The sequence below is a fragment of the Macrotis lagotis genome, chromosome 6 (assembly GCF_037893015.1).
Source record: "Macrotis lagotis isolate mMagLag1 chromosome 6, bilby.v1.9.chrom.fasta, whole genome shotgun sequence".
In the NCBI taxonomy this organism is placed as follows: domain Eukaryota; kingdom Metazoa; phylum Chordata; class Mammalia; order Peramelemorphia; family Peramelidae; genus Macrotis; species Macrotis lagotis.
Window position 1 is genome coordinate 165,797,140 of NC_133663.1, and position 13,273 is coordinate 165,810,412.

General features: G+C 36.0%; 1 protein-coding gene and 1 pseudogene across 3 annotated transcripts in view; one reads left to right on the top strand and one right to left on the bottom strand.

The window, feature by feature from the left end:
• Positions 1–13,273, top strand: part of PCCA (propionyl-CoA carboxylase subunit alpha) — a 556,428-nt gene that overhangs the window by 293,688 nt on the left and 249,467 nt on the right. The window lies entirely within an intron of this gene.
• On the bottom strand, positions 578–7,363 carry LOC141491520 (cytosolic iron-sulfur assembly component 2B pseudogene; annotated as a pseudogene).

Consider the following 13,273-nt stretch of genomic DNA (forward strand, 5'->3'; position numbering starts at 1 on the left):
GAAAGAGAGAAAAAAATTGGACTTCAGTCTGTGCTCAGATTCCATTGGCTCTGTCTCTGGGGTGAGTTGCTTTTTTTTTTTTTTTATCATAAGTCCACCAGAAAAGTTGCTTCAATATTTTTCCGACAGTTGTTATTACTAGCTGTATTTCCCTCCACTATATTCCTCCCCACTCTCATTTATTCTATTTTCTCTCTCCGTTCATCCTGGCCCTGTCCAAAAGTGTGTTATATCTGAGTACCTTCTCCTTCAATCTTTCCTTTCTTCAGTCACCTATTCCCCCCCTTCCCTTCCCTCCATTCCCCCTTATCCTATCCCTTTCTTCTCCTTTTTCTCTAGGGTAAGATCGATTTCTATACCCTATTAAGTGTGTATGTTATTTCCTCTCTGAGCCATTTCTGATGAGAATGAAGGCTCACTCATTCCTCTGTACCTTCCCCCATTCCATTCCATTGATAAAGCTTTTTCTTGACTCTTGGGTGAAATTTCTTAGCTTCTTTTTTATCTCCTTTCCCTTCTTCCCAGTACTTTCCTTTATCACCCATTGACTCCATCTTTTTTTTGTGTGACAGGGAAGTATAAGTTAAAGGTTTATTAAAGTATTTCCAATGACCTGTTGAGAGGCACCACTCATTTACTTTATCTCCTTGTAGCTGCAGCAGCACAGCTTCTCCCGCATACAGTCTTTCTCAAGACACATCACAGTGACAAATGAGGGGCAGGCAAGAAGGCAGAAGGACAGGGATGGAGGGGAGAGCTGCAGGGCCCCCCAGAGGTGGTTCCTCTCCTAAGCGGGCTAGGAACGAGCTGAAAGACACTGGTTGACAACTTCCAGTAAATGAGAATTCTCCAAAGCCGCTGCAACTTGCTCCTTGTCAGCAAGCTGTTTGTTCACGGCATGTCCTGAGGCATATGTCCCAGGGGTGATGTGAATGTCCATCTTGAACCTTTCAGGCAGGGAACGCATCAGCTTGACCTTGATGGACAGGCTGATGAAGGTCGCTGTACTGCAGTGAGGGATAGTGCGAGTAAACTCCACAGTCATTCACCTTCACGCGCACCTGCTCCGCCACGTTCAGCTCCTCCAGGGTCAGCGGGTGCTCGGGGTCATGGATGGAGCGGATCAGATGGAAGATCTCCCTGGGACTTGGTCGTCCTCCTCGCCCGCGGTGACAGGCCTCTCCCCGGAGCGCTGGTAGATGAGCGGGTTGGCGTTCTCCAAGAGGCCGCCCGCGCCCACCCTCTTGGCCCGCCCCGCTGCGGGCGGCACACTCCATCTTTTTATGATATTATACCATTATATCCTGTTCCTTCCTGTGCCCTGTCTATATATGCTCCTTCTAACAGCTCTTATGAGAAAGTTCATATGAGTTATCAATATCTACTTCCCGTGCAGGAATACAAACAGTTAAATATCATTAAGTTCCTCATAGTTAGTCCTTCTCATCCACTCCCTCTATGTTTCACCAGAGTCCTGTACTTGGAGTTGAAACTTTCTGTTCAGCTCTGGTTGTTTCATTAAAAGTCCATCTTTTCCCCTGAAAGAGGATGGTGAGTTTTACTGGGTAGTTGATTCTTGGTTGTAAACCAAGATCTTTTGCCATCTGAAATATCATATTCCAATCCCTACAAGTCCTTAATGTAGATGCTGCCAGATCCTATATAATCCTGAGTATGGAGCCTTGGTAGTTGAATTGTTTGTTTCTGGCAGCTTTAAGAATTTTCTCTTTGGGGGCAGCTAGGTGGTGCAGTGGATAGAGCAGCAGCCCTGGATTCAGGAGTGTCTGAGTTCAAATCCAGCCCCAGACACTTAACAAATACCTAGCTGTGTGGCCGTGGACAAGACACTTAACCTCATTGCCTTGCAAAAACAAAACAAAACTTCAGTTGAAGAATTTTCTCTTTGATTTGGGAGTTTGGGAATTTTGCAATAATATTCCTGTAAGTTTTTTTCCTGGGATCTCTTTGAGGAGGTGACTGGTGAATTCCCTCAATTTCTATTTTATCCTCTGCTTCTAGGATCTCAGGACAATTTTGCTGTATTATTTGTTTTCTTCTGGATATGATAGAGATGGAACAATCTGCCTTCCTCTTATTTATTATTTTAACAATTTTTACAGTTTTTTTAATATACATTTCATTTTGGTTTGTATTAAACAAAAATTTAAAATAGCACATAGAAAAACCAACTCCAACAAGGCAAGGGGGGGAGAAAGGTAAAGAGAAAATGATTTGGAGATTATTATATTGCAAGATTAAACAATGACATTAAAAAAAGAAAAACAGTGACACTATAATCTAAATTTCAGTATCTGCAAATATTAAGTATTTTCACTTCTTCCCAGTCACTTTTCTTGCTAATTTCTGAGATGCAACATTACCTTCATCTTTTGAAGAAGCAGGTACATAATTCTACTTAAAATTCATGTCCCGAGTCATATTATCCAGCTTACTGAATTGCTCTCTGTGGACAACATCTTTATTTTTACTTGTTTTCCAGTCATTTCCTTTCCATTTGTCAGTCCACTCATTCATACCCTTGGTGACATGTTGGCTATCTGTGCACACTACGATGTTGTTCTTATTTTGGACCTTTGCTTGCTCAACCGCTTTGATTGCTGCTTCTAATGATGCACTTTGCTTTGTCTGTCATCCGGAATACCCATCACTTATTTTTAAATCATGCCCTGATCTCCAGTGGACACCAATACCTCCTTGTGGCCCTTCTCTTCCATTATTTTTGAAGGTCCCCTTTACATAGATAATGTTAGAGCCTGACCCTGGATGTGAATGCCCACAATGACTTCCATGGATGCTAGTCTGCCAACCATAGTCACAGCTCCAGGATTGGGTTTCCTACTCCTGTCTAATCTCAAGTGATCCTGACCTTCAGAAAAAGTCTGCTGTATTATTTTTTGAAAAATGAAGTCTAGGCTCTTTTCCTGGTCATGACTTTCAGAGAACCCATACTTTTAAAATTATTTCTCCTGGGTTTGTTTTTGAGGTCGGTTGTTTTTCCAATGAAATATTTCACATTACTTTCTAATTTTTTGGCTTTTTTTTGAATAGTTTTATTTCTTCCTGATTTCTTAAAAAGTTATAAGCTTCCTTTATTTCCATTCTGCATTTGAAGGAGTTATTTTCTTCAGAGAGCTTTTTTATCTCTTTTTCCAGCTGGCCAATTCTTCTATTTAAGGCATTCTTCTGCTCATTTGCCTTTTGTTTTGCTTTTTTCCATTTGACCTAAACTGGGTTTAACAAATTATTTTCTTCAGTATTTTTTTGTATATCTTTCACCAAGTTTTTGATTTGGTTTTCATGATTTTTCTGCATGACTGTCATTTCTCCAACCAATTTTTCCTCCACCTCCCTTAATTGTTTTTCAAAGTCTTTTTTTAAAACTCATCCATAGTGTGAGCCCATTTTCTATTTCTCCTGGAGGTTTTGGATATGGAAGCTTTGATTTTTGTCATCATCTGAGTATTTGTTTTGATCTTCCATGGGACTAAAATAATTTTCTATGGTCAGATTCCTCTTTTTCTGTTGTTTACTCATTTTGTCAGCCCAAGACTAATTTACAGCACTTCCAAAGGTTTGGGTTTTTTTTGGGGGGGGGACACCTCACTGGGACCTTTATTCCTCTGAGGTCTTATGCTTTCTTGCCTGTGCTTTGATATAGATGACCACAGCACTTCCCTCTGCTCTGAAGCTGTAAGGATGGGCCCTGCTTGACTATCTTAGTATGGGCACCCAAACTGCAACCTGGATCTGAGTGTGCATCAGAGTCCTGCCCCCAGGGAGAGCAGAGAAATTTCTGCAGTCTCCCCTGACCCCCTTACCATCTGTGGGCTGGGCTCTGGAGGTGCAGGCTGGTTTATCCCGTTTCTCACTGCAGGTTCTTTGGTTGGTTCTTCTCACTCCACACTCATTCTAGTGTAGCAGAATTCTCTCCCTTCCCCTTCAAGCTGTTCTGGGCTTTTTCTGACTCCCATTCTCGGTGAAAAACACCTTTCCCATGGAACTTCTAAGTTATCTTGGACTGGGAAAATGTATCACTCAGTCTTTCTGTGGGTTCTGCCCCTCTAAATTTTGGCTAGAGTCATAATTTGACAGCTTTTGAAGTTTTTTTGGAGAAGGAATTTCTAGGAAATGCTGCCTTCCCACTGACATCTTGGCTCCCCCCGCCCATTTCCTTTATTTCTTTAATTCCAAATTGATTTCCAGAATGATTTTACTAATAGTTCACAGTCCCATAATAATAATATAGTCTGTCTTTTAAAATGTTCCTGTTGTGGAGCAGTCAGGAATTGAGTTCTAATCTGGTCTTGATTCTTACTAGCTGTGTGAACTTGGGTAAGCCACTTAACCCCATTGCCCCACCAAAAAAAAAAAGTGTTTTAAAAAATTTTTTTATTCTGAAATTAAACCCCCCCAAAAAATCATTTCCATCCACACAGCAAAATGGAAAAGATATTCTATAGTGAGCTATAATGCTGTATTTTTATTGCTTGCTTTTTTAAGAAAGTATATAATAAAATTTACTTTTTTTTTCAAAACTGACCTACTTTTTTGTGATTTTAAAATTTCCTTCTGTTATCTTCTGTGCATTTAAAAAACTGCTTCCATGGCTCTCTATTGTCAGTGTGTGTGTGTGTGTATGTGTGTGTGTGTGTGTGTGTGTATGATCAGTATCAGGAATCCTCTGTCTATCCTGATGAGTTTCCACCTATTTATATATTTGTGGCCAAGTGTATGATTAACTTATTTGACCATGTTTAATTGTTACAAAGTTCCCCCCTTTGTTAATGGAGGAGTGTGTGTGTTTGTGTACAAATATATATATATATTAATATATATGTATATATACATTTATGTGTATATGCATTTATACATATATATGTATATATACATATGTGTGTGCCTCTGCAACATTGACACAAATCCTCTTTGTTAGGAGGTGAGATATATGCTTCATTATAGGTTCTCTTGAAAGGAACTGTTGTCAGTTCTTATGTCTTTCAATGATACTAATTTTACAACATGTTTTTGTTCTCCTGTTTCTGCTCAATTTATTCTGCATAAATTTATACAACCCAGCATTCTCTAAAATCGTCTTTCTCTTGCAGTAATATTTCATTACAACATTTTATTTAACCCTTTCCTAAATGTCTAAGAGGTAGTAAATAATCTAAGGCATCCCATTTCACTTGGATTGATTAGTTGATTTGGATATATAGGAGATAATTGTTAGAAAAAATTTTGCCCAGACAACCTCTTCCCTTTAATCTTAAATATCTCAATTTTACTTGTGCAAGGACTTCTTACTTTCTTGAAATTAAAAATCTGTTTTAGCTTTTTAAATTCCCTTTATCCCTTCATAAGTAAATTATTCATCTATACACGGCTATGAAAGGCATGATTGGTTTCCCTTTTATTTATTTTATGGTATTTGATATTCCACTCATGTTTCTGTTTTGTATTTATTAAATTTTCTTGAATAATATATACATTATTGTATAAATAAACATTATTGAATTCAATTACATCTGATTTTCCCTTGTCTATTATTTTTTTTAATGAATACTAAATGTTTTTGATGGTTGGTTCTTTCTAATATAATTTGATTGATACAAATTCATCTGAAAGAAAGTAACACATTGAACATCAGGCTGGATTTTATAAGATAAACTGATGAAATATAATAGATATAAATTTAACATGCTGTGCTTGAATTTTTAAAAAATACTTTCATAAGTGTTAGGTGTGAGGTAACATGACCACACAGTGCCTATTTTTCCCTCCCAAGTACTGTACTAAACGCTGGGGATACAAAAAAGAGGCAAAAGACAATTCCTGCTCTCAAGGAGCTCACAACCTAATGTTTTATGAGTTTGTTGGGGTTTTTTGTTTGTTTTTTTGACTTTTTTTGGTTAAGTGGGGTTAAGTGAGATACCTAAGGTCATATAGCTAGGTAAGTATTCTGTGTTTGAGGTTGAATTTGAACTTGGGTCCTCCAGATTCTCAAGGTCAGTGCTCTAAGTGCTCTATTCATTGTGCCATTGCCCCAAAATTCCTTTTTTTTTTGGCAAGGCAGTGGGGCAAGTGACTTGCCCAAGGTCACAAAAGTAGGTGGTTATTAAGTGATGTTGAATTTGAACTCAGGTCTTCCTGACTCCAGGGATGGTTTTCTATTCTCTGTGCCACCTAGCTGCCCCTGGTTTATGAATATTTGTTGAAAGAGTCAAAGTGTGAAATGGCATCTAAGAAAGGTCATAGATTTAGAGAGAGAAGAGACCTTATATACTTTCTAATCTAAACTCCTTATTTTACAAATGAGGGAACTGAGATTCAATGAGGTTAATGCACTTGCCTATAACCATTATTAGAAAAAAAAATCATGATTTGCCATCACATAGTCCTGATTCCAAATTTATGCCTCCTTTTAGTTTCCAAGAATAGCTTTCTGGAAGAAAGAAATAATTAACTATATTTAGAGTGCCATGCTCAGATTTGCTTGCTGAACTCATAAAGTTTTCAGAGTAGGACATGTTAAAGATTTTCAGGTGCCTGTCATGAAGACAGACTGAAAGAACTAGGTGTGTTTATCTTGGAAAAGATGAGATCTAAGGAAAGTTATGGTGATGATCTTTGAGTAGTTGAAGGGTTATTGTTTGCTAGATGATTAATTACTTATTCTTTTTAACCTAAAAGGGTTGAAAAAGAAACAATCTGAAGCTGTGGAGATGCACATTTAGGTTTGACATAAGGAAAAAAATCTCACAGTTTTGGAGAGCTAATTTTTAGAAAATCATGGAATTCCTATCATTGAAGATTTTAAGCAAAGATTGAATGGGCCATTTATCGACTGTTGATTAAGGGTATCTGGCCATATCAGCTCAGATGACTTCTCTGATATCCTTTCTATTACAGTAATTCTGTGATACTTTAAAGATTAATCTATTGGTGTGAAGATCAAAACAAGGAAAGAATGGTGGTTGAGAAAGTTGCTGACAATTAGAACAGTGCAATAAAGTCTTCAACTAGGATTCTTGGCTACAGTTATTTAAAGAAGTATAAGAATAGAAAAACTAGAAGAAAAATATATTGCAGCTAAAGTAAGAGAAAGAGGCACATATCTGATAAGATACAAGATATGTAAGTAAGTTGTCATCCTGGAAAGCTGGAAAGATGGAGGCATGAGGGGAAAAAAAAGAAAGCTGGAAAGATGGAGGCATGAGGGAAAAAAAAACTTTTTCTACTAAATCATTTTAAGGTGTCCTACCTTTACCAGTTTTGAGGAATTACTTTCTGGGGTCATGTGGTTTTTAATCTTTGTGTTCTTTTTAGCAGTTTTACTCTTCATGTATACTTATACGTCAGTATAAGTACATTGTACTTTTGAATAGCTGTAAATGTTAGCAAGTTTTTCCTTATATCAGACCTAAATCTGGGACAGAATTGGAAAATGTGAAATAACAATATTTCAACTAACTGAAAATTGTTATCCCATCTTTCTTAAGTCTTTTCCAGGCAAAATATTCTCATTTCCTTCAACTCATCTTCAGTTATTTTTTAATTTTTTTCATTTAATTACTTTTTATTTTCCTCAATTACATACAAACAAAAATTTTTATTTAATTTTTAAAAAAATTTGAATTCCAATTTTTCTTCCTTCTTGTTCTCACTACTTCTTGAGATGGCCAGCAATTTGATATAGATTATACATGAGTAGTTATGCAAAATTTATTTGTTGAAAAAAAGACAACCAAAGAAAACCAAATAAAAATAAGAATAGTAAGGAAATTTTTTTTGAAGTATAGTTAAGTCTGCACTTACATATCATCATTTCCTTCTCTGCAGGTGGATATCATTTTTCATCATCTCCTTCACAATTGTTTTAGCTTTGCATTGGTGAGAATAGATAAGTCATTCCATTTGATCATCATACAATCTTGCTGTTGCTTTGATAGTGTTCTTCTGGTTGTGCTCATTTTATTTTGCATCAGTTCATGGAAGTCTTCCCAAGTTTTTCTGAAAGCATTCTTTTGTCATTTCTTATAGAACAATTTTATTCCATCACAGTCTTAAGATATACATGTCCTCAATTTCTAATTCTTTGCCACCACAAAAAGAATTGCTAAAAATATTTTATACAATTAAATGTTTTCCCTTTTTTATGATATATCTGGGATACAAATCTAATAGTATTATTTGATCAGAGTATGCTGATTTAGATTGCCCTTTAGACATTTCAGAATTGTAGTACTTATTGGTCCAATCATTTCACATTTCCACCAACACTACATTACTGTTCCAATTTTTTCACATCCCCATCAACATTTGTTATTGGTCTCTTTTATGTTAGCTAATCTGATAAATATGAAATAGCACCTTAGAGTTGTTTTTTTCTTTTAATTAAAGATTGTATTTATTTTGAGTTTTACAATTTTTCCCCTAATCTTACTTCCCTCCCCCCCTTCACCCCCCCCCCCCGAAAGCAATTTGTCGGTCTTTACATTGTTTCCATGTTGTACATTGATCCAAATTGAGTGTCATGAGAGAGAAATCATATCCTTAAGGAAGAAACAAAAAGTATAAGAGTTAACAAGATCAGACAATATATCAGGCTTTTTTTTCTAAATTAAAGGGAATAGCCCTTGAACTTTGTTCAAACCCCATGATTCTTTATCTGGATACATTTGGTATTCTCCATTGCAGACAGCCCAAGATTGTCCCTGATTGTTGCACTGATGGAATGAGCAAGTCCATCAAGGTTGATCATCACCCCCCATGTTGCTGTTAGGTTGTACAGTGTTTTTCTGGTTCTGCTCAACTCACTCAGCATCAGTTCATGCAAATCCCTCCAGGCTTCCCTATATTCCTATCCCTCCTAGTTTCTTGTAGAACAGTAGTTTTCCATGATATACATATACCACAGTTTGCTAAGCCATTCCCCAATTGAAGGACATTTACTTGATTTCCAGTTCTTTGCCACCACAAACAGGGCTGCTATGAATATTTTTGTACAAGTGATGTTTTTACCCTTTTTCATCATCTCTTCAGGGAATAGACACAGTGGTGGTATTGTTGGATCAAAGGGTATGGACATTTTTGTTGTCCTTTGGGCATAGTTCCAAATATCTCTCCAAAAAGGTTGGATGAGTTCACAGCTCCACCCACAGTGTAATAGTGTCCCAGATTTCCCACAACTCTTCCAACAATGATCATTATCCTTTCTGGTCATATTGGCCAGTCTGAGAGGTATGAGGTGGTACCTCAGAGAAGCTTTAATTTGTATTTCTCTAATAAGTAATGATTTAGAACAGTTTTTCATATGACTATGGATTGCTTGATCTCATCTGTAAATTGCCTTTGCATATCCTTTGATCATGAGTCCTTTGTCAGAATCATTAGTTGTAAAGATTGTTTCCCAGTTTTTAGAGTTGTTTTAATTTGTATTTCTCTAACCAGTAGTGATTTAGAACATTTTTCATATGATTACGATTGCTTTGATTTATTATGAAAAACTAGTTGTTTAAATTGTTTGACCATTTATCAATTGAGAAAAAAACTCATTCTTATAAATTTGACTCGGTTCTCTATATATTTGAGAAATGGAGCCTTTTTATAAGAGGCCCTGAAACCTATGTAAAAATATTTTGTGCAATTTCCTGCTTTTTGGAATGTTGGCTACATTGATTTTGTTTGTGTAAAACCTTTTAATTATCAATTTAAATCTCATAATATTGTCTTTTGTTTTGTCATAAATTCTTTCCCTGTACTTAAATCTGATAGGTAAAATATTCCATGTTTCCCAGGATTTGCTTATATTACTTTTTCTGTCTGAATCATGTACCCATTTTGACCTCATCCTGGTATATGGTGTAATATGTTAGTCTATGACTAATTTCTGTCTCACTACTTTCTAGGGTTTTTTAAAGCAATTTTTGGCAAATAGTGATTTCTTTTCAGATCATTATGCAATAAAAATTACATTCATTGAAAAGGCTGTGGATAGAGGAATATGGTGGTGAATATGCCATCAATGAAGAGAAAATTAAAGCAATTATTAGAAATTATTTTACCCAATTATATGCCAATAAATCTGACAATCTAAAGGAAATGTATGTACATTTACAAAAATGTAAATTGCCCAAATTAAAACAAGAGGAAATAGAATATTTAAGTAACCCTATCTTAGAAAAAGAAATTGAACAACCAATAATGAACTCTATGGAAAAAACCAAGGCCAGATAGATTTACAAGTGAATTTTACTAAATATTTAAAGGACAAATAATCCCAATACTATATAAACTGTTTGGGAAAACAGGTGAAGAAGGAATCCCACCAAATTCCTTTTTATGACACAAATATGGCATTGATAACTAAATCACGAAAAATTAAAACAAAGAAATAAAACTATAGACCAAGAGAAGAATTTGTGTCCCCCTTTGATCCAGTTATATCAGAACTAGTTCTAATTTAACTCCTTAGAACTTTCTCATGATTGGAATAGTCAGAAGGAGTATACATAGAGGGCACCAGGGTAAAGTGATTATGTTGGGATAATTTCAAGAAATTATTTCAGAAAGAGTTGCACTGGAAATGGGGGGGGGCACATGAGGAAGAACAGGGAGAATTATTACACATAAGATGCTCAAAAGAAAACCTTTGCAAAAGCTTTACAATGGAGTGCAAACTGGAAAGGTAATTGTCAAAACTTGAAACTTAGTTTCATTGGATTTGGCTCAACTAAAATAACCTACCCAGTCATTGGGGCTATAAAAAATATCTTACTTTATAAGGCAGAAGGAGGGGAAAAGGAGAAGAAAAGAAGTTGATTCAATAGAAGGAAGAAGTGGCCTGAAACAAAACCGATTTTGAAAAGGGACAGTATAAAAAGGAGAAAGTGATAAATAGGGTAAAATAGAATGGAGGGATATACTAATTAATAATTGTTACTGAATGTAAATGGAGTGGGTTGACCCACAAAACAAATGTATTATCAATGAGAATCCAACAAAATGTTGTTTATAACACATTAAATAAACAATAAAAATCAGGGACTAAAAATCTCTTATGATTCCACTGAGTTTAGAAAAAAAATAGAAATTGTGGTCTTAGACAAAGCAAAGGCAAAAATAGATCTTATTAAAAGAGATAAGGAAAGAAACTTTTTTTCTAGAAAGTATCATAGACAATGAAGTAATATTAGTACTAAAGAGATATGCATCAAATGTCATAGTCTCTGAATTTTTTTTTTTAGGTTTTTGCAAGGTAAATGGGGTTGAGTGGCTCGCCCAAGATCACACAGCTAGGTAAATTATTAAGTGTCGGAGGACAGAACTCAGGTACTCCTGACTCCAGGGTATCCACTGCGCCACCTGAACTGCCCCACACCACCTAGCTGCCCCTAGCATCTGAATTCTTAAAGGAAAAGTTAAATGAATTATAGAAGGACATACAGTGATCATTTTCCATTACAGAAACATAAGCAGTTTGACTTTATTGAATCCATTTTGATTTCTCTTTGATGGTTTTTATTTTGGTTTTGTTTTTATGTTTCTCTTGAGTCTTGTATTTCAAAGTAAAATTTTCTGTTTAGTTCTGGTATTTTATTTTAATCATGAGTGCTGAAAGTCTTCTATTTCATTTGATATCCATTTTTCCCCCATGAAGGGTTATACCCGGCTTTTTTGAACTGATTATTATTTGTTGGAATTCTGTGTCATTCACCTTCCAATATTATATATCTTAAGCCTTTCCATCTTTCATTGTAGAAAACTGCTTAATATTCTGTGATCCTGATTCTCCCTTCATGTTATTTAAATTGTTTCTTTCCTGGTATTTTACAATATATTTTCTTTGACCAGGACACTTTGGCATTTGCTTATACTGTTTCTGCCAGTTTGTATTTTGGAATTTTCTTTAGGAAGTTATCAGCAGATTCTTTCACTTTCTATTTTACCCTCTTGTTCTAAGGTATCAGTGCAGTTTTCCTTGGTGACTTTCTGAAACTTTTTCTCTAAACTCCTTCCTTGATCGAGGTTTCAAAGTAGCTCATTAGTTCTTAGATTATTTTTATTTGATCTGTTTTCTAGGTCATTTATTTTTTTCCAATGAAATTATTCATTTTATCATTTTTCATTTTCTTATCTAGTTTTATTTTTTCTTGGTATCTCGTGAATTTATTATATTAACTTTCACTTTCCCACTTCTGATTTTGAGGAATATTTTATTCCAATAAGCTGTTTACATTTAGTCACTTCTGACTCTTATTTCATAATTTTCATGTTTCAATTTAATTTCTTAAAAAGATTTTTTTTTAATTTTAAGGCAGTGGGGTTAAATGATTTGCCCAAGGTCACATAGCTAGGTAATTATTAAGTGTCTGAGGCTGGATTTGCACTCGGGCCCTCTTGATTCCAGGAGTGGTATGCTGCATCAATTAACTGTTCCTTCAATTTAATTTATTTTCCCAGGTTTTACTTATTATAGAGTTGTTATGGTTTTATTTTTCTGGTTTTCTGTCTTGACCTTCCTTCCCTTCTTATAGTCGAGTCCTTTTTTTATTTGCTCATTTTTTCAGTTTATTTCTTGGTTTTTAACTTTAAAGTTTGCCTCTGCTCCTAGATTGGAGAGGGCATTCTCTCCAGCTTCTGGTTTTTCTGGTTTCCATATTCAGAACTAGTTTTGGGACTAGGTTTTCAGGACTCCTAGGGTGGCATGATTTAAGGAGCAATTCCTCTTCTTCTGGGCTTTGTTCAGGTCTTTATCCAGATAGCAACTTTGTTTCTTACCGACCAGCACTATCCCTCTTCCTGACTTTGGGTTTGTTTTCTGATCTTAAGCTGTAATAACCTGTGCTTGCCTCTTGTCTTGGAATTGAGGCCACGGTCCCTACTCTGGCATGAAGGACGACAAGTACTCCTCACTGCCCTGGATTTATGACCTGGAGTCCTGCTCCTCTGCACCTCCTTCTCTGGAAGTGATATGGCTTTTCTTGGTGATGGGACCATTATCCAGAACTGGGCATAGGCAGTGCAGTGTATCAAAGGGGCCCCTACATCTCCTCTTGACCAATTTCATCTTCCTTTCCATATCTGTGGGCTGAGAGCTCACAAGACTTTTGCTGGAACCAATACAGTTGCCCCCAAGGCAGGATCTCAGCTGAGCTGCCCGAGCCACCACATTTACAGTAAAACAGACCTTTCCTGTCAGCCTCTTAAAGTCATCTTGACGGAAAATTTTTTCACCTGGTCTTTTTTTTGT